The 25,942-nt window shown below is 48.3% G+C and overlaps 1 long non-coding RNA gene across 1 annotated transcript; it reads left to right on the top strand.

The window, feature by feature from the left end:
* The first annotated feature begins 23,379 nt into the window (after positions 1–23,379).
* On the top strand, positions 23,380–24,156 carry LOC147646478 (uncharacterized). Its single transcript, XR_015281868.1, has 3 exons — positions 23,380–23,463; positions 23,635–23,772; positions 23,986–24,156. It is a non-coding gene; the product is annotated as an uncharacterized LOC147646478 (long non-coding RNA).
* Positions 24,157–25,942: the final 1,786 nt, after the last annotated feature.

A 25,942-nucleotide genomic window follows, 5' to 3' on the forward strand; every position in this document is an offset into this window, starting at 1 on the left:
ATCTCCACAAATTTCCACAAAATCTAAGAAAATACCTCAAAATTCTTCATGTCTCCCCAAAATCCCTGAAAATTCCAGAAACATCCCACAAAATCTCCTCCATTTTCCAAAAAATCTAAGAAAATCCTACAAAATTGAAGAAAAATCCCACACTATTCTCTAAATGTTCTGAAGTCCCTACCAAATTCCAGAAACATCCCACAAAATCCCAACAAATTTCCACTAAATCTAACAAAAATCCCACAAAATGCTTCAAATCTCCTCAAAATGCCTTAAGATTCCAGAAAAAGTCCCACAAAATTCCCTAAATCTTCTCAAAACCCTGCCAAATTCCAGAAACATCCCACGAAATCTCCACAAATCTCCACAAAATTCAAGGATAATCCATCAAAAATCTTCACGTCTCCTCAAAATCCCACAAACATCCCAACAAAATCCCACAAAATCTCCTCAGTATCCCACAAAATTCTAGAAAAATTCCACAAAATTCCAGAAAAATCCCATAAAATTCCCTCAATCTTCTCAAAACCCTACCAAATCCCTGCAACATCTCACAAAATCTCCACTGATTTCCACAAAATTCAAGAAAAATCCCTCAAAATTCTTCAAGTCTCCTCAAAATCTCACAAAAGAGCAGAAAATTTCACATTAGAAAAAAATATCCCACAAAATTCGAGAAACATCCCACCAGCACTCCACAAAATTCCACAAAATCTAACAAAAATCCCACAGAATTCTTCATCTCCACAAAATCCCTCAAGATTCCAGAAAAAGTCCCACAAAATTCCCTAAATCTTCTCAAAACCCTACCAAATTTTAGAAACATCCCACAAAATCCCCACAAATCTCCACAATATTCAAGGAAAATTCATCAAAATTCTTAAAGTCTCCTCAAAATCCCACAAACATCCCAAAAACATCCCACCAAAATCCCACAAAATTTTAGAAAAATTCCACAAAATTCCCTAAATCTTCTCAAAACCCTACCAAATTCCAGAAACATCTCACAAAATTCCCACAAATCTCCACAAAATCCAAGGAAAATCCATCAAAATTCTTCAAGTCTCCTCAAAATCCCACAAACATCCCACCAAAATCCCACCAAATCTCTTCAATATCCCACAAAATTCTAGAAAAATTCCACAAAATTGCCAAAAAATGCCACAAAATTCCCTAAATCTTCTAAAAACCTTACCAAATTTTAGAAACATCCCAGAAAATCCCCACAAATTTCTAAAAAATCTAACAAAAATCCAACAAATTTCTTCAAGTGTCTTCAAAATCCCTCAAGATTTAGAAAAAGTTCCACAAAATCCCCTAGATCTTCTTAAAACCCTACCAAATTCCAGAAACATCCCACAAAATCCCCACAAATCTCCACAAAATTCAAGGATAATCCATCAAAAATCTTCACGTCTCCTCAAAATCCCACAAACATCCCAAAAACATCTCACCAAAATCCCACAAAATATCATCAATATCCCACAAAATTTTAGAAAAATTCCACAAAATTACAGAAAAATCCCACAAAATTCCCTAAATCTTCTCAAAACCCAACCAAATTCCTGCAACATCTCAAAAAATCTCCACCAATTTCCACAAAATCTAACGAAAAACCCCAAAAATTCTTCAAGTCTCTCCAAAATCCCTCCAGATTCCAGAAAAAGTCCCACAAAATTCCTTCAATCTTCTCAAAACCCTACCAAATTCCAGAAACATCCCACAAAATCTCCTCCAATTTCCAAAAAATCGAAGAAAATTCCAGAAAATTAAAGAAAAACCCCACACTATTCCCTAAATGTTCTAAAGTCCCACAAAATTCCAGAAACATCCCACAAAATCTCCACAAATCTCCACAAAATTCAAGGAAAATCCATCAAAATTCTTCACGTCTCCTCAAAATCCCACAAACATTCCACCAAAATCCCACCAAATCTCTTCAATATCCCAAAAAATTTCAGAAAAAGTCCCACAAAATTCTGGAAAAATCCCACAAAATTCCCTAAATCTTCTCAAAACCCTACCAAATTCCTGCAACATCTCACAAAATCCAAACAAATTTCCACAAAATCTAACAAAAATCCCTCAAAATTCTTCAAATCTCCTCAAAATCTCTCAAGATTGCAGAAATAGTCCAACAAAATTCCCTAAATCTTCTCAAAACCCAACCAAATTCCAGAAACATCCCACAAAATCCCCTCAAATCTCCACAAAATTCAAGGATAATCCATCAAAATTCTTCACGTCTCCTCAAAATCCCACAAAATAGCAGAAAATTGCAAAACATTACAAAAAAAATCCCACAAAATTCCAGAGGCATCCCACAAAATCCAAGAAAAGATTTTTTGTAAGATTTTTGTGGAATCTTATGGGATTTTGAGGAAATGTATGGAATTCTGGGAATTTTTCTAGATTTTTGTGGAAATTTTCTAGATTTTTGTGGAAATTTTGAGGATATTTCAATGATTTTGTGGGATTTTTGTGGAATTTTGTGGGATTTTTGGAGATTTTTGACAGAGTCAAAACTGCTGGCACTTCTCAGCAATGGCCTCTTATGGGCCAGGAGAAAAACTCCTCTCAGCCTCCAGCAGCTTCAACTTCCTTAGGTGCTTCTCTTTGTTTCCTGAAATGTCAACCCATCAGACGTGGGATTTTGAGAAAATGTAGGAAATTTTGTGGGATTTTTGTGGAAGTTTGTGGAATTTCTCTGGAATTATTTTGGATTTTGATGGAATTTTGTGGATATTTTCTGGAATTTTGTGGGATATTGAGAAAATGTAAAGTATTTTGTTGGATTTTTTTCTGGATTTTTGTAGATTTTATGAAAATTTGAGGAATTCTGTGGCATTTTTGTAGAATTAAGTGGGATTTTTGTGGAATTCTTGGGATTTTTGTGTCATTTTATCAGTTTTTACTGCAATTTTGTGGAATTTTTCTTTAATTCTGTGAGATTTTTGTAGAATTTTATCAGATTTTACTGAAGTTTTGTGAATTTTGGTGGAATTTTGAACATTTTTTGTGGAATTTTGTGGGATTTTGAAGAGACTTAAAGAATTCTGTGAGATTTTCCTGGATTTTTGTGGACTTTTGTGGGATTTTAGTGGAATTTTTCTGGAATTTTGAGAAAATTTAAATATTTTTGAGGAGTTCTTGTAGAATTTTGTAGGATTTTTTTTTTAAATTTTAAGCAATTTTGAGAAAATTTAGGGAATTTTGAGGAATTTTGAAGTGATTTGGGAAACCGTGGGATTTTTCTGAAATTTTGTGGATTTTTTCTGGAATTTTGAGGGTTATTTCTGGCTGTCTTTGAAAACTGGAGGAGATTTTGTGGTATAGTTCTGGAATTTGCTGGGATTTTGAGTAGATTTAGGGAATTTTGACCAGTTTTTCTGGAATTTTGTGGGAATTTGAGGTAATTTAGAGAATTTAGTTACTTTTTGCTGAATTTTGTAGATTATTTGTGGAATTTTTTGAAAGTTTTCAGGAATTTTGTGGAATTTTCTGAAATTTAGTGGGATTTTCAGGAGATTTCAAGAATTTTGAGGGATTTTTGTTGGATGGAGTTTGGAGTTTAGTTGTGGGAATTTGAGGAGATTCAGGGAATTTTGTTGGGGTTTTTTGCTGAATTTTGTCCATTTTTTCTAGAATGTTTTGGGATTTAAAGAAAAATTAAAGAATTATGAGATTTTTCATTAATTTTTCTGGAATTTTTCTGGAATTTTGTGGATTTTTTCTGCAATTTTGTGGAATTTTTCTGCAATTTGTAAGATTTTCACAAAGTTTAGGGAATTTTGTGGGATTTTTCTGCCATTTTGTGGGATTTTTGTGGGAATTTTGTCAGATTTTGCTGGAATTTTGTGGGATTTTTTTATTAATGGAGAAGACAATGGATATTTTGCCAAACCTCCTTTCAAACAACAAAACTTGGGGCAGCATGACAGAAAAGAAGGAAAGAAAATCTTCCCCAGTTAGAACAGAGCCAGAGTCCCACCATTTTCCCCTCCACTTTCATTTCTTTTCTCCATTTAGAGGCAAACCTTCCATCTCCAAAAGCTTCCATCTCTCACTTCCTGATGCCGTTTTCCACCCGTTAGCCTCGACCCCCACGGATCTGAGTGCTGTCCATGTGGGGCTGGGGATGCTCAGCCTGAAAAGAGAAGGGGCTGGGGAGGCCTCCCTGCAGCTCTAGGAAAGATGGGCACAGAGAGGAGAAGGCTTTCAACTGCAGGAGTGAGATTGAAGTTGGATCTAATGCAGCTGCTCTTTTCCACTCAGGCTGCTGGGCCACTGGCCCAGGCTGGGCACAGAGGCTGGGGATGCTCCATCCTTGGCAACATCCAAGGCCAGCTGGGAGCAGGGCTCTGAGCAACCTGTTCTGGGGGAAGATTGCTCAGCTTGGAACAAGATGGTCTTTAGGGTCCCTTCCAAGCCCAAGCACCCAGGGATTCCATCATTCTAGCATCTCCCTTGTCCACTTCAGCCTGGGCCTGGGCTCCTGGCACTGATGTCACAGTGCACGCTCCAGCTAGAACTTCCAGCATCCAGCAACGGCCACAACACAACCCTTGGCTCCTTGTGTCAGCATGCTCTTCACCCTGCTCCAGGCCTACCCCTGTCACCTTGCTGTCACCTGCTCCCTCATACCCCCAGCAGTCCCAAAAGCTCCCCGTTGAGTGCATTTTGCTCTCCATCCCTGCAGGATGTCTGCATTTGCTCCAAAGAAGGTATGGTACTATTCCACGGAGGTGGACACCCCGCAGCTGCCTGGCTGGGCTGGAGCTCTGTGGGATAGTGTGGGAAAGGGACCCCACTGGGAGATTTTGCTACCTCTGCAGGCTGTCACAGACACAGAGGAGGAGATGGAGGTGGATACACAAATTAATAGCGAAGAGAAAATGGAAGTGGATGGAGAGGAGACGGGAGAGGAAGAGATGGATGTGGATGAGACAGAGGAAGAAATGGAGGTGGACATGGAAGACAATATTGAGGAGATGGAGATTGATATGAAAGACGAGGAGGAGGAGTTGGATGGTGTTGGGATGAAGAGCGATGCCAGCAGCAGAACAGGCAGGTGCTCCCCACAGGCAGAGTGGGTCCCCTGCTGCCAGCTTGGGGCTGGGCTGGGCACTCCCTGCTCAGGGACACGCTAGCCCATGCACTGGATTCTGCTGGCCATCCCTGGCCTGGCCTGGGCTTGCTTTGGGCCACACAAGCCCTGTTCCAGTGCCTGGGCCACAGCCCCCAGCCCCAGCCGGGCTCACTTCTGGCAGCAGAGTCCCACTGTGCCAGTGTCCCAGCCTGGCAGCACATGGAACACCCCTCCATGCCTGACTGCACTGACCGTGCTACTTGTTTTTCTTCCAGGACTGAGGCACATCCCGGACACAGATGCCACCCTGCTGTATATACATTTTACAGTTGTTGTGTTCTGATAGACGTTTTGGAGTTTGCTTAAGTGTAAATACGTTTCATGTAGTTTTGTTAGATATGTTCTTAGGTAAATAGGTTCTATAGTTTGTTGTTGTTACCAATATTCTTACAATGTAAATATGTTGTGTAGTTCATTCTTTTTCCTTTTCTTCTACAAATAAACATTCTTTTTTTTTCACACCCCAGTTCTCTTTGCATTTGCTTTGGGCACATTTGCAAAGTTGTGCTTTCCACTCGCTCCAGGTTCCCAGGGCTGGATGTCCCTGCGGGAGCTGGCACAGCCACCCCAGGAGTGGGCTCCCTGTGCACAGGGGGTCCCACTGTCAGAGCTCACCCTCTCCTTGCAGTTTCTCTGCACACACTTGGTAGCTGGAGGGGCAAATCCCAGTGGGCCCTGTCCCATGGCATCCCACATGGGAGCAGGGCTCAGCCTCATCCATGGCTCTTCCCTGGCTAGCCCCAGGGCTAAGGAGGCTGCACTGGGCTACGGGCAGCCTGCTTCCTGGGCACCCTGAGGGGCTGGAGCCAGCCTGGAGGGAGCCTCAGCACAGGGGCCTCTGGCCCACATGCACCAAGATTTCCTTTGGAAACCCCCTCTCTCACCACACTCTGCTACAAGCACAACATCAATCGTTCCTCCTAGTTAAAGGGGAGACCTTAATTGGCACAAATTTGTCCCTTGGACTTTCTAGCCCAGCAAATGTCAGCGCTTGTAATCCCTGTTCTGCACTCCCTGCTCAGGCACCAAAACCTTGGAACCTGCCGGAACATCTTGAATTAGCACCAACCTGCAGAGAGCTACAGGGGGAGAACCTACTCCCAACCACACAGGGACATTGATGGGCTGGGGTAGAGCTGAAACTAAAGTATTTTAATGCCAAGAGACAGGATTTTTTATTGCTGAATTCATTCTCCCAGGACAAGAATGAAAGCTTTGTCTCCTCACCTGCCACACATGTCTATTGCCAAGGTTTGCTTCTGGGTTACGACTGATTTTTATTCATCTCTTCACAACTCTGATGCTCTTCCTGCCTAAGGTGCAGAGATGATATTTCAGCTATTTCAGAGCCAGGTGAGCTCAGCACAGCTTGTGCAACACACAGCATTTCCAGACCCACAGATTCAGACCATGCAAACTGATACTTTTTCATCTCTGTGCAAAGATCACTGCAAGGATGTCATGATGTACCACACACTGCTCAGAGCTGTCCCTTCTATCCAGCTCTCCCCAGTCACTTCACACACTTCACTCCAAGCACTTTCTGATAGAGTTCAGTAGCACATGGGATTTCATCCTGGCTTTTCTTCCTTTTCTCCTGAGCTGTCTCCAGACACCGTGTGTGGGCACTGCAGCAGCATGAACGTGGCACCTCCCTGACACTGAGATTCATGTCACAACTTTTCATCCAAAGCAGCAAAGAAATGATTCCCACTGGCTCCCACACGCTCCCTGGCAACTTTGTGCTGCTGCAGCTCCAGCACCAGCCCTGGTGCACAGCAATTTCAGGAGGAGACACACCAAAGGAATCAGCCATTCCCAGAGAAGAAACATCTGTTTGCATGGCCCAAATCCCCACAACACTGCAGACTGTGCTGACCCTGCACACTCTGCATTTGCACTTCAGCCTCTGTGCCTCACTTTTCCTCTCACTAAAGTCCCCCCAGTTTCCCTCATGCTCACATTCCCAAGAGAATTCAAAGCAGCATTAGGAGCAGGGATAGATGATGGGAGCTGTCCCAAGGCTCAACAAAATTTCTCAGGCCTGACAATTCTAGCCAAGGACAGAGGAAAAACCTGCATGGAAGAGGTGTGAAATCAAAGCAGTCATCAAATTTAGGTAGAATGAGAGAAGCTGAAGAGCTTTTCAATGTTTGCAAGCTCCAGGCACAGGAGGGATGCGACATTTTCCCCACTGTAACAACTCTGGGATGCAAATTGCATCTCAAATCCTTCTCCCCAGCTCTGGGACTTGTTCAGCCACCAACATGGTGCTGAATTTTTCAAGCAAAGTGGAAGCTGGTCAGAGAGGTGGCTTGCAAATCCAAATCACAGAGGACAGCTTGGAAGCAGCAGCCAGAGCCAAGAGAGGCAGAGCCTGGCCCTGGGGTGCAGCACAGCCACACAACACATGCCTGAAACTCTGAGAAATGAAAGAATTTGCCACAGGAGATACAGAAGGTACTTGATGGAATCCCTTCCTCCTTCATGATGCATCAGCATGCAGGAGAACACAAGGATGAAGATGACAGCACCTTCTGCTGCTGCTGCTTCCATCTCCTGAGTCAAGTCTCACCAAAATCTCTCACTCTTGGGCATTCCCAAAGCCTCAGATTCACTCAGTCCTTGCAGGATTTCAGTGCTGAGGAACATGATGGGAGATAAAGGCACTTGCAGACACCAGAGATGCATTTTCTGCCTGAGGTGGATTTCACTGCCCAGCGCAGCTCCTCTAAAACCATTCCAATCAGCCCCTTGGACAGCACCAAGCCAGCAGCAGAACATCAGCGCCTGAAAATGCTTGGAAATGCCATTCTTTGAGATTTCTCTGCAGCTCTCCCATTTCATGGTGCCATTGCAGGGCTTTATCCCATCACTCAGCACTTGCAGCAAGTCTTGGCAACCAGCTTCAAATGGATTTGTAGTGCTGAGCAAATAAGAGGCAATTTGACTTTGTCTCCGGTGAATGAAATTTCACCTCAATCAGATGAACTCTGTGTTCTGTGATTGGCCATGTATAGAGCAATGGCTAGCTAGCAAAGGTCATGTTCCCATGCAGCAATTAGCTGAGAAAGAATTAAATAACAATAGAGTACCGTTGGTTTGAGATGTTGGAAGGTCAGAAAGACCTTGGTGATAACTGTTAACTGAGAACAAGACACTGTGATCAGAAGAATGAGAATTCAGCACAGATGAGAGACCACAAGAATGTGCGACTAGGTGGAGTCAACCTTAAATGAAATATCCAAGAATGAGCTTGCTTTTGCACTATGTATGAGCCTAATTATTGATGCTATATAAGTGGTTTTAGAGTTGCCAAATAAGCTTGGCAAGCTTATTGCCAAGAAAGTGTAAATGTGCAAAGACAGGCAGGTGATCCACTGCATGGGCTAACTTTGGAAGAACTTATGGGATTAGGAGCATAGAGTCAAGTGGAAGCACAAGCTATTTTGGGACCAGATAAGTTGAGGGAAGGAATGCGGTTAGTGCGAGCTGCATTTGATCGGATCAAGGAGCCAGGAGGTATTCCATCTTATATGGGTATTAAACAAGGGCGAGATGAGCCATTTGGAGCATTTATTGATAAAGTGGCTTCAGCTATAGAGAGGGCATGTGTTCCTGAGTATATGAGGGAAGCATTATTAAAACAATGTGCATTACAGAATTGTAATCCAGCAACCAGGTCAGTTTTAAATTCCCTAAATGCTAACTGGACTATTGAGGAGGCATTAGAAAGGATGTCTAATATACCGGTGGGCTCACAGGCAATGTTAGTCCAGGCAATTAAAGAACTGGCATCGAATCAGAGTCAGGTTTTAGCAGCTCTTGCACCCCTACAAGCAGCTACAACCAACAATGGCAGGATTCCAGCCTCCCAACTCAAATGTTTTCGCTGTGGAAACCTTGGATGTATTCAGAAGGAATGTACTGTACCATCTGTTTGGTGCAATCAGTGTCGCTCCAATACCCACACTGATAGTGTTTGCCGCCGGAGATCGGGAAACGGGAAGGTCAGCGCGAGAAGCCGCCGCGCCAGGACACAAATAGCAGCTGCCGGAACATCAGTGCAACTTCCCTCCAGCCTGCCACAGCAGGGAGCCTCGGCCTGGACCTGGCAGCCTCAGTGACTGTGGATTTATTGACATCTCAGCCCTACAAGATTCCCACAGGAATTATGGGACCAGTGATAATAAATGGAAAAGCTGTGGGTGCAATAGTGTTGGGACGTTCATCTGCTAGTCTAATGGGACTGTTTATTTTACCTGGAGTAATTGATGTGGACTATTCTGGTGAAATATATATCATGGCATATACACTGGCACCACCAGCCAGAATTGATAAGGGACAGCGAATTGCACAATTGGTGCCACTACCACAATATACCCATCAATTGACACCATTGCAAAATCAATTACAGGGCACAGGTGGATTTGGTTCTACAGGAGGACTTACATTGCTTACCCTGGGCTTAAACACTCGACCCAAGCGAAAAGTTGTTCCCAATTATAACGGAGAATCCCATCAATTAGAAGGACTATTGGATACTGGGACAGACTCAAGTATTGTTGCTCCACAGTATTGGCCCCAGGAATGGCCTTTGTTGTCCAGTATGGTTACTGTTACAGGGGTGGGAGGCTTAACTTTGGCAAAAAGGTCTCCTCAAATCCAGATTCAATTAGATGGTAAGGTCATCAATTCTGTTTTGTCAATTGTTCCATTACCAGACAAGGTCCAATGTCTAATAGGGCGAGATATTTTGTCACAACTTGGTGTTATTTTGACCAATGAGCACCCTTTAGAGTAGAGGCCATTGTTTGGACTTTCCCACTCCCACTTAAATGGATAATTCAGGAACCAGTATGGGTTGAACAGTGGCCTTTAAAAAGGGAAAGTCTGCAGCAAGCTCATCAATTAGTGCTGGAACAATATCAACAAGGACATTTAAAGTTGTCAACAAGTCCTTGGAATGCCCCTATTTTTGTTACTAAAAAGAAATCTGGAAAATATCGATTATTGCACGACTTACATGCAGTAAATGAACAAATGGAGCCAATGGGGGCACTGCAATCTGCTTTGCCCAATCCTGCAATGTTGCCAAGAGATTGGCCCTTGTTAATAATTGATTTAAAGGACTGTTTTTTCACTATCTCACTGCATGAACAGGATACTTGCAGATCTGCTTTTACCTTGCCCTTCATTAAATTGAGCAGAACCAGACAAGAGATTTGAATGGACAGTTTTACCACAGGGTATGTGTAATTCTCCTACCTTGTGCCAGCTTTATGTTGATAATGCTTTGCAGCCACTACGTGTTCGATGGCCTACAGCCATTATTTATCACTATATGGATGATATTCTTTTTGCTCAGTCACAACCTTTTGCAGATTAACAAGTTACAGACATTCAAACACAACTACTTCAGAATGGACTGGTTGTTGCACCTGAGAAAATACAGCAGTCATCCCCATGGAAATATCTCGGGGGGACTTGAACTGAGCAGTATGTTGCCCCTAAGAAACTGTCATTGAACATGTCACTTCATACTGTTCATGATGCTCAGCGATTGCTGGGGGATTTGCAATGCCTTAAACCTGTTGTGGGTATTCCTAATGAACTTTTACAACCCTTATGACCTTTGTTGAAAGGTACTGATCCTACAGCACCTATACAGGTCACCAGTGAACAACAAGAAGTTCTCAATAAAATAATGGACAGTATCCAGACAGGTGTTGTTCGTAGGCGAGATCCAGACTTGGACATCAACCTTACTGTATGGTTTGGACCTCAACATCTCATCGGTGCCCTGACACAGCAACAAAAGGAAACAGGGGAGATACGGGTATTAGAGTGGTTGTTGCCACCACTACAACAGAGACATACCTTAATTCAAAAAATTGAAATTTTAGCAGATTTAATAAAACAAAGGTAGAAGCGATTGTGACAAATTATGGGTGCAGATCCAGCTGTAATTCAGATACCAATAAAAAAGGACACTTTAGATTGGTATTTAATTCACAGCTCCACACTGCAAGAAGCACTGCTTGACAACAGCAGTGTGGTCAGTACTGAGGAGGTGCCTGGAATACCACTACGATGGATAGGCCAGCAGAATTGGATTGAAAAGCCCAAACGATCATTTGTGCCGTTACCAGGGGCATCAATGGTGTTCACTGATGCTGGAAAGAAATCTCGCACAGCTGCTGCTACATGGTAAAATTCACAAGGACAACGGAATCATCACATTATGCCAGCTCAAAAGGAGGACACATTACAAACTCTGGAATTAGTCGCTGTTGTTTGGGTTTTGGTGCAGTTTAAGGGTCCTGTTAATGTGGTAACTGATTCTTTATATGTTGCAGGAGTGAGTGAACGTATTGAAAAAGCAGACATAAAGGAAGTAAAAAACCCTCGTTTATATGAACTGTTTTTGCAGCTTCAAAGAGCAGTAAAGTTGAGGACTGCTGCCTTTGTTATTATCCATATTCATAGCCAGAAATGGGATGTGGGTTTAGGAGAAGGAAATGCTAGGGCAGATCAATTGGTTTCTTTGACACAAAATAGTCCTGTCCCACCACAGACATTAGCTAGAGAAGCTCATGCCATCTTTCATCAAAATGCAAATGGTCTCCATCGAGAGTTTCAGATACCTTTGGAGGAGGCTCAGACTATCGTCAAAGCATGTCCTATTTGTAGTTTTCATAATCAAGGCAGTGGATTGGGTCTTGGGGTAAACCCTAGAGGATTTACAGGCTAATGAGTTGTGGCAAATGGATATTACTCATGTTGCAGAATTTGGGAGAGTTAAGTATGTACATGTCACCATTGATACTTACAGTCATTACATCTGGGCCACAGCTCAATCTGGTAAGAAAGCACGGAATGTTGAGCGACATTTAGTAAGTTGTTTTGCAGTCATGGGAGTTCCATGTTCTATCAAAACAGACAACGGGCCTGCTTATTGTAGTAGTAGAATTAAGCAGGTGATGCAATCATGGGGAATCAGACACATAACAGGGATTCCACATTCTCCTACGAGTCAGGCAATAGTAGAACGAGCTAATGGTACTTTAAAGCAATATCTGAACAAATTTAGAGAGATCAAAGATCCACAAGAATGATTATTGCATTGTTTGTTTTAAAATTTCTGTGTATTTTCGGAAACAGTGATTTGCCTGCAGCAATACGTCATAGTGCACCTGAAGCAGAGAAAACTCAAAGTCCAATATGGGTTCGCTATAAGGATCCAAAAACAGGTCTGTGGGGAGGTCCCAGCAAGGTACTGTATTGGGGACGTGGTTATCTTTGTGTGTCTACCCCCACAGGGCCTGTCTGGGTGCCGAGCCGATGGACTAAACCTGCTGATCCCAGGGATTTACCTTCAGCTGATCCAGAAAATTCTGCAGATACTTCTCGCTCTCTACCATCAACATAGAGACGGGATCTGATGGACTCTCACATGCAAATCTTGTGTACAGTACCAGAGTGTGAATGTTATCCTTTTGTATGTTGCATTTGTAAAGTGTGTAAAGAAAAGTGGTGGGCACATTCTAAGTGGGGTCGATCCCCAAGAGGGATTTGTACAGAGTGTTACAACTTTGAAAGAAATTTCAGTGAGGTTGCATTACAGGAAGGTATACAAACAGGACAATTTGAAAAAGGATCTGATAGATGGTGGGAGATTTTTACTTTTGGGATAAACCCAGAAAATTATTGTTATCATCCTAATACCCCTTTGCCGTATATTATTGAAATAACCACAATGCGCTGTCATAAAACACTGACACAGGTCAGGTGTGATATTCCAGGGGTAAAAAATAAAAATTGGGAGCAATTCTTAAAACGGCAGTCTCGAGAGAAAGGGTCTTTCCCTGAAAGTTATCCCTGCTGCCGAGAAGATGGAACAGCCCGTGGTTCAAAGCAACTGAATCGACGCGCGAGGCAGAGGGGTAAAAGAAAAGGGAAGCAAGATCTCCCATGGGATCCAGCCAAGATGCTGGCTGAACTGCCACAATCTTTTTAAAGTCCTTAAGAGACTATCTCTGATTCGGTTGTTGTAGTGGTTTACCATGATAAAGGGAAATGAGGGGCTCTTGATTGACATTGATGAAAGACAAAATATGTGGATAATGTGGGCCAATCAAACTGGACAGGATAATTTTTGCCTTTCAATGGCTACCCCTTCGGATCATTTTCTAACTTGTTTATTGGGCGCACCTTTAGAGGATTCACTCAATGCCACAATGTTTAAAAACTGTACAAAGAATTGGAAAACACCCAAGGAAGCAAACAAAACATTATGTGAAATCCCATCAGGTAAATTCACGATCAATATCTGTGACACAGGTTTAATCCCAGCAAATCCCATTGGTGCTCAAATTTGGTACATTGCTACAGGTTTAAATCTTACCGGGTTAGAGCCACGAGAGTTAAGACTGTTAGGCTCAGCCCCTAGCAATTATTGTTTAACTTTTGTCAATTGGGCTAGGAACAATCATGCAAAAAGGTCTCGTGGGCCAAATGGTACAAATGTTTCTCCACAAAATTTGCTATATTTGCAAAATAATGATGCATACTGTGGCAATTGGTCTCACAAGGTAAATTCTAGCAGTTCACCTCTGCAATTACCACCTGGTATTTTTCTAATCTGTGGAGATCGTGCATGGCAAGGACTGCCAGCAAACATTTATGGAGGGCCTTGTTATTTTGGGAAACTGACATTGTTTGCACCCACTATACAGCAACTATGAGGAGCCAATAGAACCAGGTTATGAACAAAGAGAAGTGTGTTCCAATTGGGGCCAGAATGCAAGGATCAGGTTGAACTTTGGGAACGTCCTACAGTGATCGTGTCATCTCTTTTTACACCTGGAGTATCTAGTGCTCAAGCCTTAACACAGTTACGACGACTGGCATGTTGGACAGGAAAACAGTTTAATATTACATCAAAGGTTTTGTCTGATTTGCTTTTGGATATGAAGAGTGTTAGGCATGCTGTATTGCAGAATAGAGCTGCTATTGATTTTTTGCTATTAGCACAGGGCCATGGCTGTGAAGACTTTGAGGGGATGTGTTGCATGAATCTTTCTGACCATTCAGTGTCTATTCATGCTCATCTCCGACAACTACAGAACAATATGAAAATATTAACCATGGAAACAAATCCATTAGAGGAATGGTTTCAATCCCTAGGTCTCACAGGATGGTTAAAATATTTGGCACAAATGGCAATTGTTGTTATATTGATCATTGTGATTGTGCTACTGTTTATTCCTTGCATACTGCAATGCTTGCAAAACATGATGAAAAGGGCTACTTCTACAGTTTTGTTAGTACAAAAAGAAAACAGGGGAATTACAGAGGAATGGCTAGAGAGCAAAGGTCATGTTCCCATGCAGCAGTTAGCTGGGAAAGAATGAGACAATAGAGTACAGTTGGTGTGAGATGCTGCAAGGTCAGGAAGGCCTTAGTGATAACTGTTAACAGAGAACAGGACACTGTGATCAGAAGAATGTGAATTCAGCATAGATGAGCGATCACAGGAATGTGGAATTAGGTGGAGTTGACCTTAAATAAAAATATCCAAGAATGAGCTTGCTTTTGCACTATGTATGAGCCTAATTATTGATGCTATATAAGTGGTTTTAGAGTTACCAATAAATGAGACTTGCTGATCATTCATATTGAGTGCTGCATTTCTCCCGCCGAACTCATCATTTAGGTCCAAGTTCTAAACTGCAAAATTTTTACACTCAAGACACAGTCATGAAGAACATGTATTTCAATTTCCTATTCCTTTAACTGCAGTGTAAAATATCTTAATATTGGAAAACATCCATAAAATCTCTCAAGGAAGGCAGCTAATGGATCCTTTTCACTAGCACGTGAACAAACTAAGGAACTAAAATCAAAGCTGAGTTCTCTTTTTCAAAAGATCAGTTACCTCTTTCTTACTCCAGTGTTATAGAAGATTTTTCACTACACATTTGGGGGTAATTTTTATCTTTCATATTTTTGGGGGGGTTTTTTTTGTTTGCTTTTGTTGTTTTTGTTGGTTTTTTTTACAGAAAACATGTCCTAGAAAAGGCATGTCCTTTGCTCCTGGTTCCCGTGTGGAGCAGCTCCCTTCCCGCTGGCTGAGCTGCTCAGGCAGAGCCCGGCAGCTCCTGGCCCTGCAGGGCTGAGGCTTTTCCCCGTTGCTGGGCACAGACTGATGGAGCAGCACTGCTGAACACAGGGACACGCAGAGGGAGCAGAGCAGCTGCCTTTGCCCACCTGAAGCTCCAAGGCCAAACTCTGAGCAGGCACGGCTGCAAGAGACTCGCAGGCTCCCTGTTGGCTCTGCTGCCCCACTTGTGCCCGGCCCAGCTCTGCGGGAGGCAGAGGGAGAACAAGGGGCAGCTCCCTCCCAGCCCCAGCCCAGGGACCCCTCCAGCCCCGGGCCTTGGGGCACTGTCAGCACCCGCTGCTCCAGCCACGGCTTCTGCTGGCACTGACAGCAACAACCAAACTGGGGCTGGTCCCGAGGGAGCAGCAGCAGTGCCTGCATCTGATCCCTCAGTCTGGGGCAGGCCCCTGGGGGAACAGAGGGCACAGCAAGAGGGACAAAACCAGTCAAGGTCAGAGACTGGGAAGAGCCAGAGCTGGGAGCAGGAACAGCTGCTTCATTGAATCCTGGAGAAAGCTCTTGGCTGGGTCAAAGCACTGAAAGGTGTGAAGGGCAGAGAGGAGGCCACACCAAACAATGCTCCTGTTTTCACATTTCCCCTCTCCGTGTCCCAGAAGGAATTGAATGAACTTATTCTTCTCTCCCAGTGGTCTCCTTCAGCTTGAGCAGCTCAGCACTAGGAGCTGAAGGAGCTGAAGCCTCAGGCCACAAGAGCTGAGCAAGAGGGGGCTTTTGGACTAAAGTAATGCTGCTAAGTAATGGACCTAGCTGAATGCAGCAGATAGAATCCTGGTATTATAGAATCCATTCTGCTGGAAAAGACCTCTGAGCTCATCCAGTCCAGCCAGTCACCCAGCAGTGTCAAGCCCAGCACTAAACCTCCTTTCTGAAGTGCCAAGATCTGCACAACAGGCCCTGAGTGAGGCCTGAACAACAGGCCCTGAGCCAAAGGTGACCTCTGAATGAACCTTCCAGTCAAAGGTTACCTGTCCATCTGCTCATTACTGAAATATGCATGGTCATGAACACTGTGATAGATGTATCCACTCATCAATGAAACATGGATTGACCTTTCTGTGTTTAAAAGCCAGACAAGGCCATGAAATCCGACATCTGGCCTTGTTTGGGGTGTATGGTCAAGGTCGACTCCCTTGGTTCCTCCTTGAGGACTGGCCAGGCTTTGGTAGGGACCCAAGAGGAGGATGAAACCAGATGTTCCCACACCAGAAGTGCTGTCAGTTTGTTTATTCAGCACTATCAAAGCTGGGCCCTCTCTCACAGCGGGGTTGGAGCCTCACCTGTGGCTGGAGGCACCTGCAGCAATTCCCAGTGTCTGGAGTGGCTCTCCAGCCCTTGGCTGTGACAGCTTCCCCAGCTGATGGGTGGATCTGGGGATGGCAAAGTCTGAGGGGAACTGGTGCTGGATCTTTGTTAATCCCTGCAGGCAATCTTTGGCACTGATGATTGGATTCATTGCTGAGCTGCTCCTTTTGTCATCCTTTACTGCTTGGAGCTGCAGTAAGTGACACTGATTCCTTCAGGTGGTGTTTGTGCCTTTGGTGCTGACTCTGCCCGCTGCTGAAACAAAACTGGCAAAGTCTAGCCAGATCACAACAAAATGTCACTTTTAACATGTAAATGTAAGGAATCAGTCCCATCTGTAATTCCCAGAAGGGAAGCTCTCCCCAGAGTTCGCTGGCTCTGGAGTGGGGCTGAGGTCGGAGCACCGTGCGAGCAGTGGGGCAGTCGGTTAAAAGAGGCTGAACCGCTGGATGTCTTAAAATGCATCCAAACATTGCATATGGAAAAAGAAAAAGAACTCACGGGTTTGGGAAGACAAGGAGGGATTTTGTTAACAGCACCAACAGAAGGAACAATTGTTTTCGGAATGCTCCCACGTGGAGTGACAGAAGAAGTCACTTAGTCTTTAGCTCAGGTTTGTTTGTCCAAGTAAAATAATAATAACAGTAACAATAACAATAATAATAACAACACAATAATATATATTTATATATATAACTAAAAATTGATAATGTGAAATAATGCTGACAATTCCAATTTGTTAGCTTTGGCTGCTCACCGTAACACTAAAATACCCTACAAAAAAGGACTAGCAAAGACCCAAATGTCAATGGTAAACTTTGTGAATTGTATACAAGGAATAAAGGAGGAAGGGATAAAACTGGCAATTTTTATAGGGTTTGGCAATGCTGTGATGTGGAATGCTTTGTCTGTTCCTGAGAAAAACACAGTGATTAAGACTGCTGGGTTTTTCATGTACCACACTATCTACAAGCTACAGGATTGGTTGAACAATTGTTAAAAGAGCAGTTGATAAAATGAGGAGATGGGAACCTGTCCCGGTGGAGAACCCATCTCCCAGATGGGCTCCATGCCCTTAACAATGGGCCCACTGGGAAATGGAAACCCCTGGGTGTGCATGGCTGCACCCAATTTGCAAACACAGCCATGGACAGTGAGACTTGGACTGCCTGGGAAATTGTTCTGGCTGTGATGGCCCCTGCCAGGGCCAGCCCAGAGGCTGCAGGGCTGGACCTTCATGCACTGGAATTCATTAGGAGAAATCAGAAGCAAATGAGAGTTTACAATACAGGAATAAGAATTCAGATTCCTCCAGGACACTTTGGTTTGATAACTGCTCATTGGAGCTTGGCCTTGCAAAGTGTTCATGTCATGGGAGGAGGAATTGATGCAGATTATCAAGGAGAAATTGGAGTAAGTCTGTTAAACAATAGTGAACAAGATTTGATTGTTCAACCCCATGACAAGGTAGAAGAAATATTGATATCGCAATTGAAAAAATAATTGTGAAGAAGAATATCCACTTCAAATTGCCTCCATTTGTGGATAAAAGGAGTTTGGACCCAGCAGTCCTAATAAAGGAGCCAGAGTGTGGGTCCAGAGGCCAAATGGCCCTCCCAAGCCAGCTGAAGGAACAGCTCTGGGCAAAGGCAACACTGTTGGAATCCTGAGACCTGGGCAGGAACAATGGGAATATGTCCCTGCAGCCAAGTGTTCTCTGCCAGAACAAGTCGATGGGATGGGATATTGTTTTACAGACCCTGCCAGACCAAATCTCCCTGTTTGCCCCAACGGCCCCTTTGGAAAATGCTCAGATCCACAGGGCTCCATGTGAAGGCTGTGAGGGACTTCCACACCAATTCCAGCCAGGAGCTTGGCTGTTCCTCAGGGACTGGGACCCGGCACCTCTCCAGCCGAAGGGAAAAGGACCCCAGCAAGCCTTGTTAGCCACAGACAGCGCATTAAAGATGAACAGCAAAGGACCTTGGGGACATTATTCTGGAATACAAAAGGTGCCAGCTCCATGGACAACAGAATTATTGTTCCTAACGTGAATGAGAGTGAGGAAAAAGAATGAGTAAGCTTGTGATGGTAAAGCACAGAAATCCTTTCACATTGTGACCTCCAACTAGAACAGGGCTTGGTTTCTCCTGAAGGGAAATCTCAGTCAATCCTGTAAAACTGATAATTGCATTCCTGTGTTCCACAGCACAGTTTTCTGTCAGTGTCCCTGCACTGGACCCGTTACGAGTCAGAGCCCATTGACAGAGTTTTGGCCACCCCACAGGGTGAGCCCTCCGAGGGAACCCCATTCCTCTCAACCTGAGCTGAGAACATACCCAGCAATTAGTTACATTGAGTATTTTGGCTACTTTGATCTTTAAATTTTCAAAATAATTTTGATGACTAATGCCTTGATTAAATTCAGAGGTGGTTCTGGCAAACAAAGATCCTGTCTGACTCTCAAGATACAACTTACAGGTGTTGGGGGTTAGGTGTCCTTTATTTTCTATTTAGTTCTGGCTTGCCTGTGGAATTTTTACTCATGACTTGCAGGGAAAACTTAACTGCGGGTACCTGGTGGGTGCTTGAGGAAAAACAAAGAGTTTGGCTGGGCCCAGGGGGGGAAGGGGGCAGGAAAAGGGGAGGGTGGGGACAGTTTGGTGGCTTCTTCAGCTTCGGAGAAGAACACTTTGGGTGCAGAGCTGTTGTGGTGGGGAGAAGGGAATTCCGCCATCACCCAGATGGAGCTGCTGCTTCTTCTCCTTCTTCCCTCTTCATTGGTGGCCTCGCACCCCCTGTCCTGCCGGGACGTGTGGCAGTGCCAGCCACCACCGTGGAGCTGCTGATCCACCTCAGCCACTGGCCCGGGATCTCAGCTCATCCCTGCTGTTCCAGCTGAGTGTTCCTCAGAGCCCTGCAGGAGCACCAGCACTGACTGCCAACCCGAGGGGGTTTGTGAAACAAAGCCTCTCCTCCATCCTTTCCTGTCTCAGCCCAGAAAGCTGTCACGGGGTCCCTGGTTCTGTTTTCTTGCTAACGCTGTAGTTATTGTTGTTTGTTTGCCTGGTTATAAATATTAGTAAAAAACTGTCATTCCTATCCCCAGATCTCTGCCTGAGAGCCCCTTGATTTCAAGATTATCATAATTCGGAGGGAGGGGGTCTACATTTTTCATTCCAAGGGAGGCTCCTGCCCTCCCTAGCAGACACCTGTCTCCAAAAACCGAGACATTTGCATGAGAAAATTTTACAAAGTTTTCAATAAAATTCTTATTGATAAATTTGCCTCCATTTCATTTCTAACAAGCTGTTCCTAAAGATCCCATCAGGCTGCCTTAGACACTTTGGGCAAGGGATTCCTTCCAAGCTGGGCCACTTGGGGGGGGGATGGGGGCGGCCCCAGGGCGGAGGGCAGGGTGTGCAAGGGCCCTTTGTGACACGCTGCAGCACGGTCACCGTGGGATGGTGGCAACAGGAGCAGATGTCAAAGGGCCCTTTGTGACACGTGCTGCCATAGGAGCTGGCGGTGACAGGGCCACGCCACAGTGCTCGGTGCACGCGACGGGTCAGGACGCGCCAGAGCGGTGCTGTGAGGAGCCCCCGCACAGCGCACTCCTTTGTGTCGGACCTGGAGCTTTTCTGAAGGATTATTCCTACAGGTGACCTCGAGGCCAGACCACAGGTCTTGCTGACCTGTGGCCTTGCCGAGGCTTCCTTCTTAAGGTTCTCTTGAGGGCAGACCGTGGGACTTGGTGACCCGGAGCTTTTCCGACGTGTCGCCCATCCCTGCAGTCTCTGCCCTTGAGACCAGACCACAATCCCTGTCGAGGAGCCTCCTGTCCTTGTGGCAGGGGCCCTCAACACCCAAGTGCAGGACTCGCTGTCTTGCAATCTTGCCAGGACTTGAGTCTTGCAGGTGCCTTCCAGGCACGACTGCAGGACTTGCTGACTCCGAGCTTTTCCGAGCCATCTCTCCTGCAAGTAGCCATAAATCCAGTCACTGCCATGGAGCAGCGACCCCCAAGTGTGCCCAAGTTGGCCTGGCTTGAGGAGGTGGAAGAAGAAGGCTCTGGAGCTGTCCTGGCACAGGAGACTGAAGAGGTGCAGGAGTTCCAGGCACCACAGGAGGGTGAGTTGCAGAGCTCTGCCTTAGGGCTAGTGCCTGTTGCCAGCTTGGCCCCATCCCATTACATGCCATGCCATCCCCTGGTGCTGTTCCTATGGAAAGGATTGGAGAGTCTGGAAGATTTGGAGCAGCGACCCCCAAGAGTGCCCAAACTGGCCTGGGTGGAGGAGGAGGAAGAGGAGGTCGAGGAAGAAGGTCCTGGAGCTGCCCCAGCACCAGAGACCGAAGAGGTGCAGCAGTTGCAGCCGCTGGAGGAGGGTGAGTGGCAGAGCTGGGCCACAGGGCTGGTGCCTGCGGCCATCTTGGCCCCATCCCATCCCATTGCATCCCATCTCATCCCATCCCACACTGTCCTGTGGACACACACCCATGGACAGCACAAAAAAGGGGCTGGGGCTGCCCCCGCAGCAGTGGCCGTGCTGCATCCCCTGGGGCATCCCGGGACTGTCCCTGCCTGGGGAACGCAGGGCTGGGCTGTGCTCTCCGGCCTCTCCCGCAGCCCCTCAGCTCTGGCTGCTCTTTGCCAGATGCAGCCATGGACGGCACACAAGAGCAGGACACCGCCCGTGGCCGCTTCCGCAGAGCAGCGCAGGTACCTGCAGCCATCCCCACCTGCGCTGGGCCTGCTGGCACTGCTCAGCCCAGCACCGCACTTGGAGCACTCCATGCAACTTCCCTGCCTTCCTGCCCTTCTCCTACAGTTTCTTTACCAATACATCAAGAGAATTGGCAAGGAAGACACCAGACCTATGGACACTGAGGTCAAAGCATCCTCAGAGGTCTTGGTAGAACAGAGCAGCGCTGCCCAGCTGGATCTGCTTGTAGAGACGGCTCTTTTCAATCCAGAGCAAGTAAGCAGCCTGTGGCCAGCCTTTGATCCTCCAGCAATTGCTTGGCTTTCCCAAGCCACGCCTGCTGCTCACTTGAAGCTTTTGAGGCCATGGCAGCGTGCTGGAAGAGAAGCACTTGTCTGGGGAAGAAGCTGGGCACATTGCTGACTCCCTCTGCTAGCATTCCAAGTCTCCCTGTGCCTTCTCCAGGTGCCCGGCGTGGTGAGGTACATCCACCAGTGGCTCATGGCCAATGAGGCTGCTGAGCACAGGATGGACTGGGCCCTGATGCAAGTAGCCGAGGCAGAGCCCGATGATGTGGCCATCACTCTCCTGCGGGTGGCCCCAACGTGTGACAGGTATGGGGCCCAGCTGCCCCGAGGCCTCAGGGCTCCCCAGCCCATCACCCTGTACAGCCCGGCCCAGGGCTGTGAGCAACACAGACTTGCAGGGCCCTCTGGCTGCTCCCTTTGCCAGCCCTGCTACAAAGTCAGCCCCCGAGCCCGCTGCCGTGCTGCCAGCCTGCCCCTCAGGGGCCTGTCCCCACAGGGCTGGGCTGCCTGGCTGCTGCTGCCACTCAGGGGCAGTGGGCACAGGCAGAGCTGGCGGCCAGCTCAGCTCCCCGCTGCTGCCCAGCCCACGGTGCTGTGTCTGACCCCGCAGAGCTGCTATGGCCATGTGGACGACCATCTTGCTCTCGCCCTGGATTTCAGAGGAAGTGACACCGCTCCTCATCAATGTGGTGGGGAGCTGGCCGCAGAAAAACCTGGGCACCTCTGATGGGGACAAGACGGCTGTCTTTTCCCTGACTGTGAGTTTCTGGAGCTGGCCTTTGCTCACCGCAAGGCCGGCCGCCTCTCCAGCAGCTCTGTTGCCTCCTTCCCCCACTGCATCTCCCTGCTTCAGGCACTGGCCACAAACCTGGCCTAGGGGCAGCTTCAGGGCCACCAGACCCGCTGCTCCCCCTGCGTCTCCCCCGGCCTCTCCCTGCCACGCTCAGGCCCTGCCACACGGACGCCCCGGCACTGAGCGCTGTCTCGGGCTGCTTTGTCCTCTGCAGGCAACTCTGGTGATGTGGAAGATCCTCCAGGGGCCCTGTTGCCCACAGATCCTCACAGTCTATTTCCCCCGCCTCTTTGTGCATCTCCTCTTCCAAACATACTTCAGTACTTTGTATATGACAGAGGACGTCCATACCTTCTGGAAGGAATGCCAGGAGCAACACGGCCTCTCCACCAGCCCCAACAGGTGCTCCATGCCACTCCTCCTGTCCCTGCCACTTCCCCAGCCTCAGAGCCAGCGCTCCCAGCGTCACCTGGGCTTTGCTGTGCACACAGGTTTGCAGTGCAGACCCTGAAGGCCCTGCTCTGCAGTCTCCACTTGGAGAATGTGGTGGTGGCAATGGAATGCAAGTGTGGCTGGGACACGCTGCTCTGTGCTGACACCCACCACTATGCCGTGGGTCTGCTGGCCAGGTGAGCCCCCCTTCTCCCCACTGCCTCTGACATTTGTGCCCCCTGCCCGGGATGCCCCCCACAGTCCCCGTGGCCACGGGCCTGAGGGCCTCGTCACCGAGGGATGGCCAAGGAGACTGCAAAAGGCTGCGAGAGGAACCTGTCCAGGAGCAGCCACATCTCAAGGGCCCAAATCCCCTCACAGGGTGCTGGGGCAATAGGACAACTGTGTCCATCAGTCCTGGGAGAGGTTTTTCGCACCCTTGCTGAGACTCTTTCTGCCATTTTCCGCCTTCCAGGGTAATGCGCCGTGCATCCATCCACTTGTGCAAAAGCATCTTAAGCTACCTGCTTGAGGTGCTCAGCAAACCGTTGCCACTCTGGGATGTCTCTGCCATGGCATTCCTTGTGGAGGTGAGCCTGATGGCCAGCACTACCTCGCTCAGCTCCCTGCCAGCCCTGTCCCCTGCCATAGCCACAGCTGCCTGGGACGGCACCCGCGCCCTGTGCTACTGCCTGGGCCCAGCCCTGCGCACTTCCAGGCTCCTGCGGCCAGCTCCCCTCTCACTGCCCTGTGCCTTTCAGCTCCTAGATTGCCTGGACTTGAGTGACTGTGGTGACAGCCTAATGGAGATCTTGTATAAGTACCTGTGGTACAACTCCACAGAGATGCATCACCAGGTTCTCAGGGCTCTCCTCCTGCTAAGGGACCGTCCCTCCATGGTGAGAAGGGGGCAGCAGCTGAAGCCGTGTGGGCAGCATGAGGCTGGGCAATGCTGTCACTTGGCCTTGGCTGGCCTTTGCCTTGGGCGCTGAGGCAGCTCCTCGCAGCTCTTCTGCCTCCTGCTTCAGCTGCCCGAGTGCTTTGGGACAGCCCTTTGGCCTCTGGGCCCTGCGGCAGCTGCCCGGGCTTTCACACACTTGTGTTCTGCACAGGCCGAAAGAATTCAGAGCCTGACAGGAAGACTAGTGCACCTCCTGTGGGACTTGGACAGTGACGTGGCCAGGATGAGCATTGCTCTCCTGAGCTATATTTTCACGGATGAAGACACACCAATATCCTGGCGCAGGGCCCTGCAGCTGGCTGAGCCGCTCCTGAAACTCCTGGACAATGTAAGGCTCTGTGCCCCAGCCACGGCCACTGCCTGCTGCCCGGACACTTTGTGCCCTGTGCATTTGCAGGCCTGCGCCAATGTGGGCCACAAGAAGCCAATGATGAGGTCATTTTTCCTTCCTTCCTTTCATACAGCCCCATAGCCAGGTGCAGCTGCTCTCCATGTCTCTCCTTCAAAGAGTGATGTCTTCGGCAGAAGAAGAAGGAAGAAAGCCCCTGAAGGAACGAGTGTACCAGAGCCTGCTCCCACTCTTTTTCCACTGCCAAGATGAGAATCGGCATGTGGCAGAGGTGAGGACTCCTGGGCTGCTGCTGCGCCTTGGCAGGGGGCTCAGCTGCCTCCTGCCCTGACGCAGGCTTGCAGGCTGCAGCCTCCTCCAGCCCTTGGCACTGGGACACTCCTGTGCCCTGCCTTGTGGGGCCATTTGCGGCTCTCTGCTGCTCCCCAGGCCTCTCGGACAACGCTCCTTCGCGCGGCTGACTTCCTGAAGAGGCCAGACCTGGAAAAAGCTGTCAGGAAGGAGAAACTGTGGAAGTTTGCCAAGCTCGTGGTAAGGACAGCCTGGAAGTCCCAGCCTCAGACTAGAGAAGCCCCCTGGCCCCGGTGCTCAGTGTGTGGGGCTGGCAGCTGTGCCTCTGCCCACTGCTGCTCCCGGGGGCCGCACGGCTTCTTCTCCAGCCCCCTGTGGCCCCGAGGCGGGTGCCGATGGAGCCCCGGCCCAGCGGGGCTGCGGGCCGGGCCGGCACCGCGGCTCCCCGGGCAGCAGCCGGCCCTCTGCCCCCTCCAGAGCCCGGCGCCAGCGGCTGCTGGCCGGGCCTCAGGGCTGGCCGGGCACGGGAGGCCGGGGCTGGCCGCAAGCAGCAGCACCCGGCCGAGGGGCAGAGCCCGCGCCAACCCTTCCCTCCTGCCGCTCTCTCCAGCTGGCCGACCACAGGATCCCCTTGGCCGAGCACCTGCGCCGGGCCCTGCAGTACCTGCAGGACCCACAGGAGACCCTGCGAGCGGCGGCCATCAGGGTCATCGGTGAGTCCCGAGCCCGGGCTCCCTCCCCGTCCCGCCGCAGCTCGGCCACAGCCCCGGCTGCTGCCCCGGCAGCGGCACCTGGGCCCGGCGCCCTGGAGCCCCGGCTGCCCTCGGGGCTGCTGCTGCCGGCCTCTGGCAGCCGTGCCCTTGGGCTGAGTCAGGGTGCGGCAAGGGCCCGGGCTGAGCCCTGCCGGGGCAGGAGGCCGTGTGGCCACAGGGCTGGCAGCGCCGCTGGCAGGGAGCTGTGCTGCTGGGACCCTGACAGGCTCTGTGTTCTCAGGGATGGCCGGGGAGCAGCTGAGGGGGCAGCACGCACAGCTCCAGGTGTTGTGCAGAGGTGAGCCACGGCAGCAGGCTGACAGCGGTGGCTGTCGGGGGCAGCTGCTGGCCCTGGCCAGGCTGTGGAGGGCTCTGCTCCCTGTGCCGATGAGGGGCGGCGTGGGCAGAGCACAGTGAGATTTCAGGGCCACGTGGGGCATTTGTGGCCAGCAGCTTCGGGCTGACCCCCTTGGTCCCTGCTCTCTCCTGGCCAAGGCAAGAGCCGGCTGGCATGGCCCTGGCAGGGGGCTCTCGCTGGGCCCCCGCAGCTCTGGGGTCTGACCGGCCGTGGCTCTGTTCATCTCTCTTGCAGCCCTCGAACGCCTGACGGAGGACAGAAGCGGTGCCGTGTCAGACCTGGCACTTGAGACGCTGTATGTCCTCCGGGCCATCCAGAGTGCCCGATACTCCATTCTCCAGAGGATGCAAGACCAAAT

This window comes from Cyanistes caeruleus, unplaced genomic scaffold (assembly GCF_971803275.1).
Source record: "Cyanistes caeruleus unplaced genomic scaffold, bCyaCae1.hap1.1 HAP1_SCAFFOLD_96, whole genome shotgun sequence".
Lineage (NCBI taxonomy): Eukaryota > Metazoa > Chordata > Aves > Passeriformes > Paridae > Cyanistes > Cyanistes caeruleus.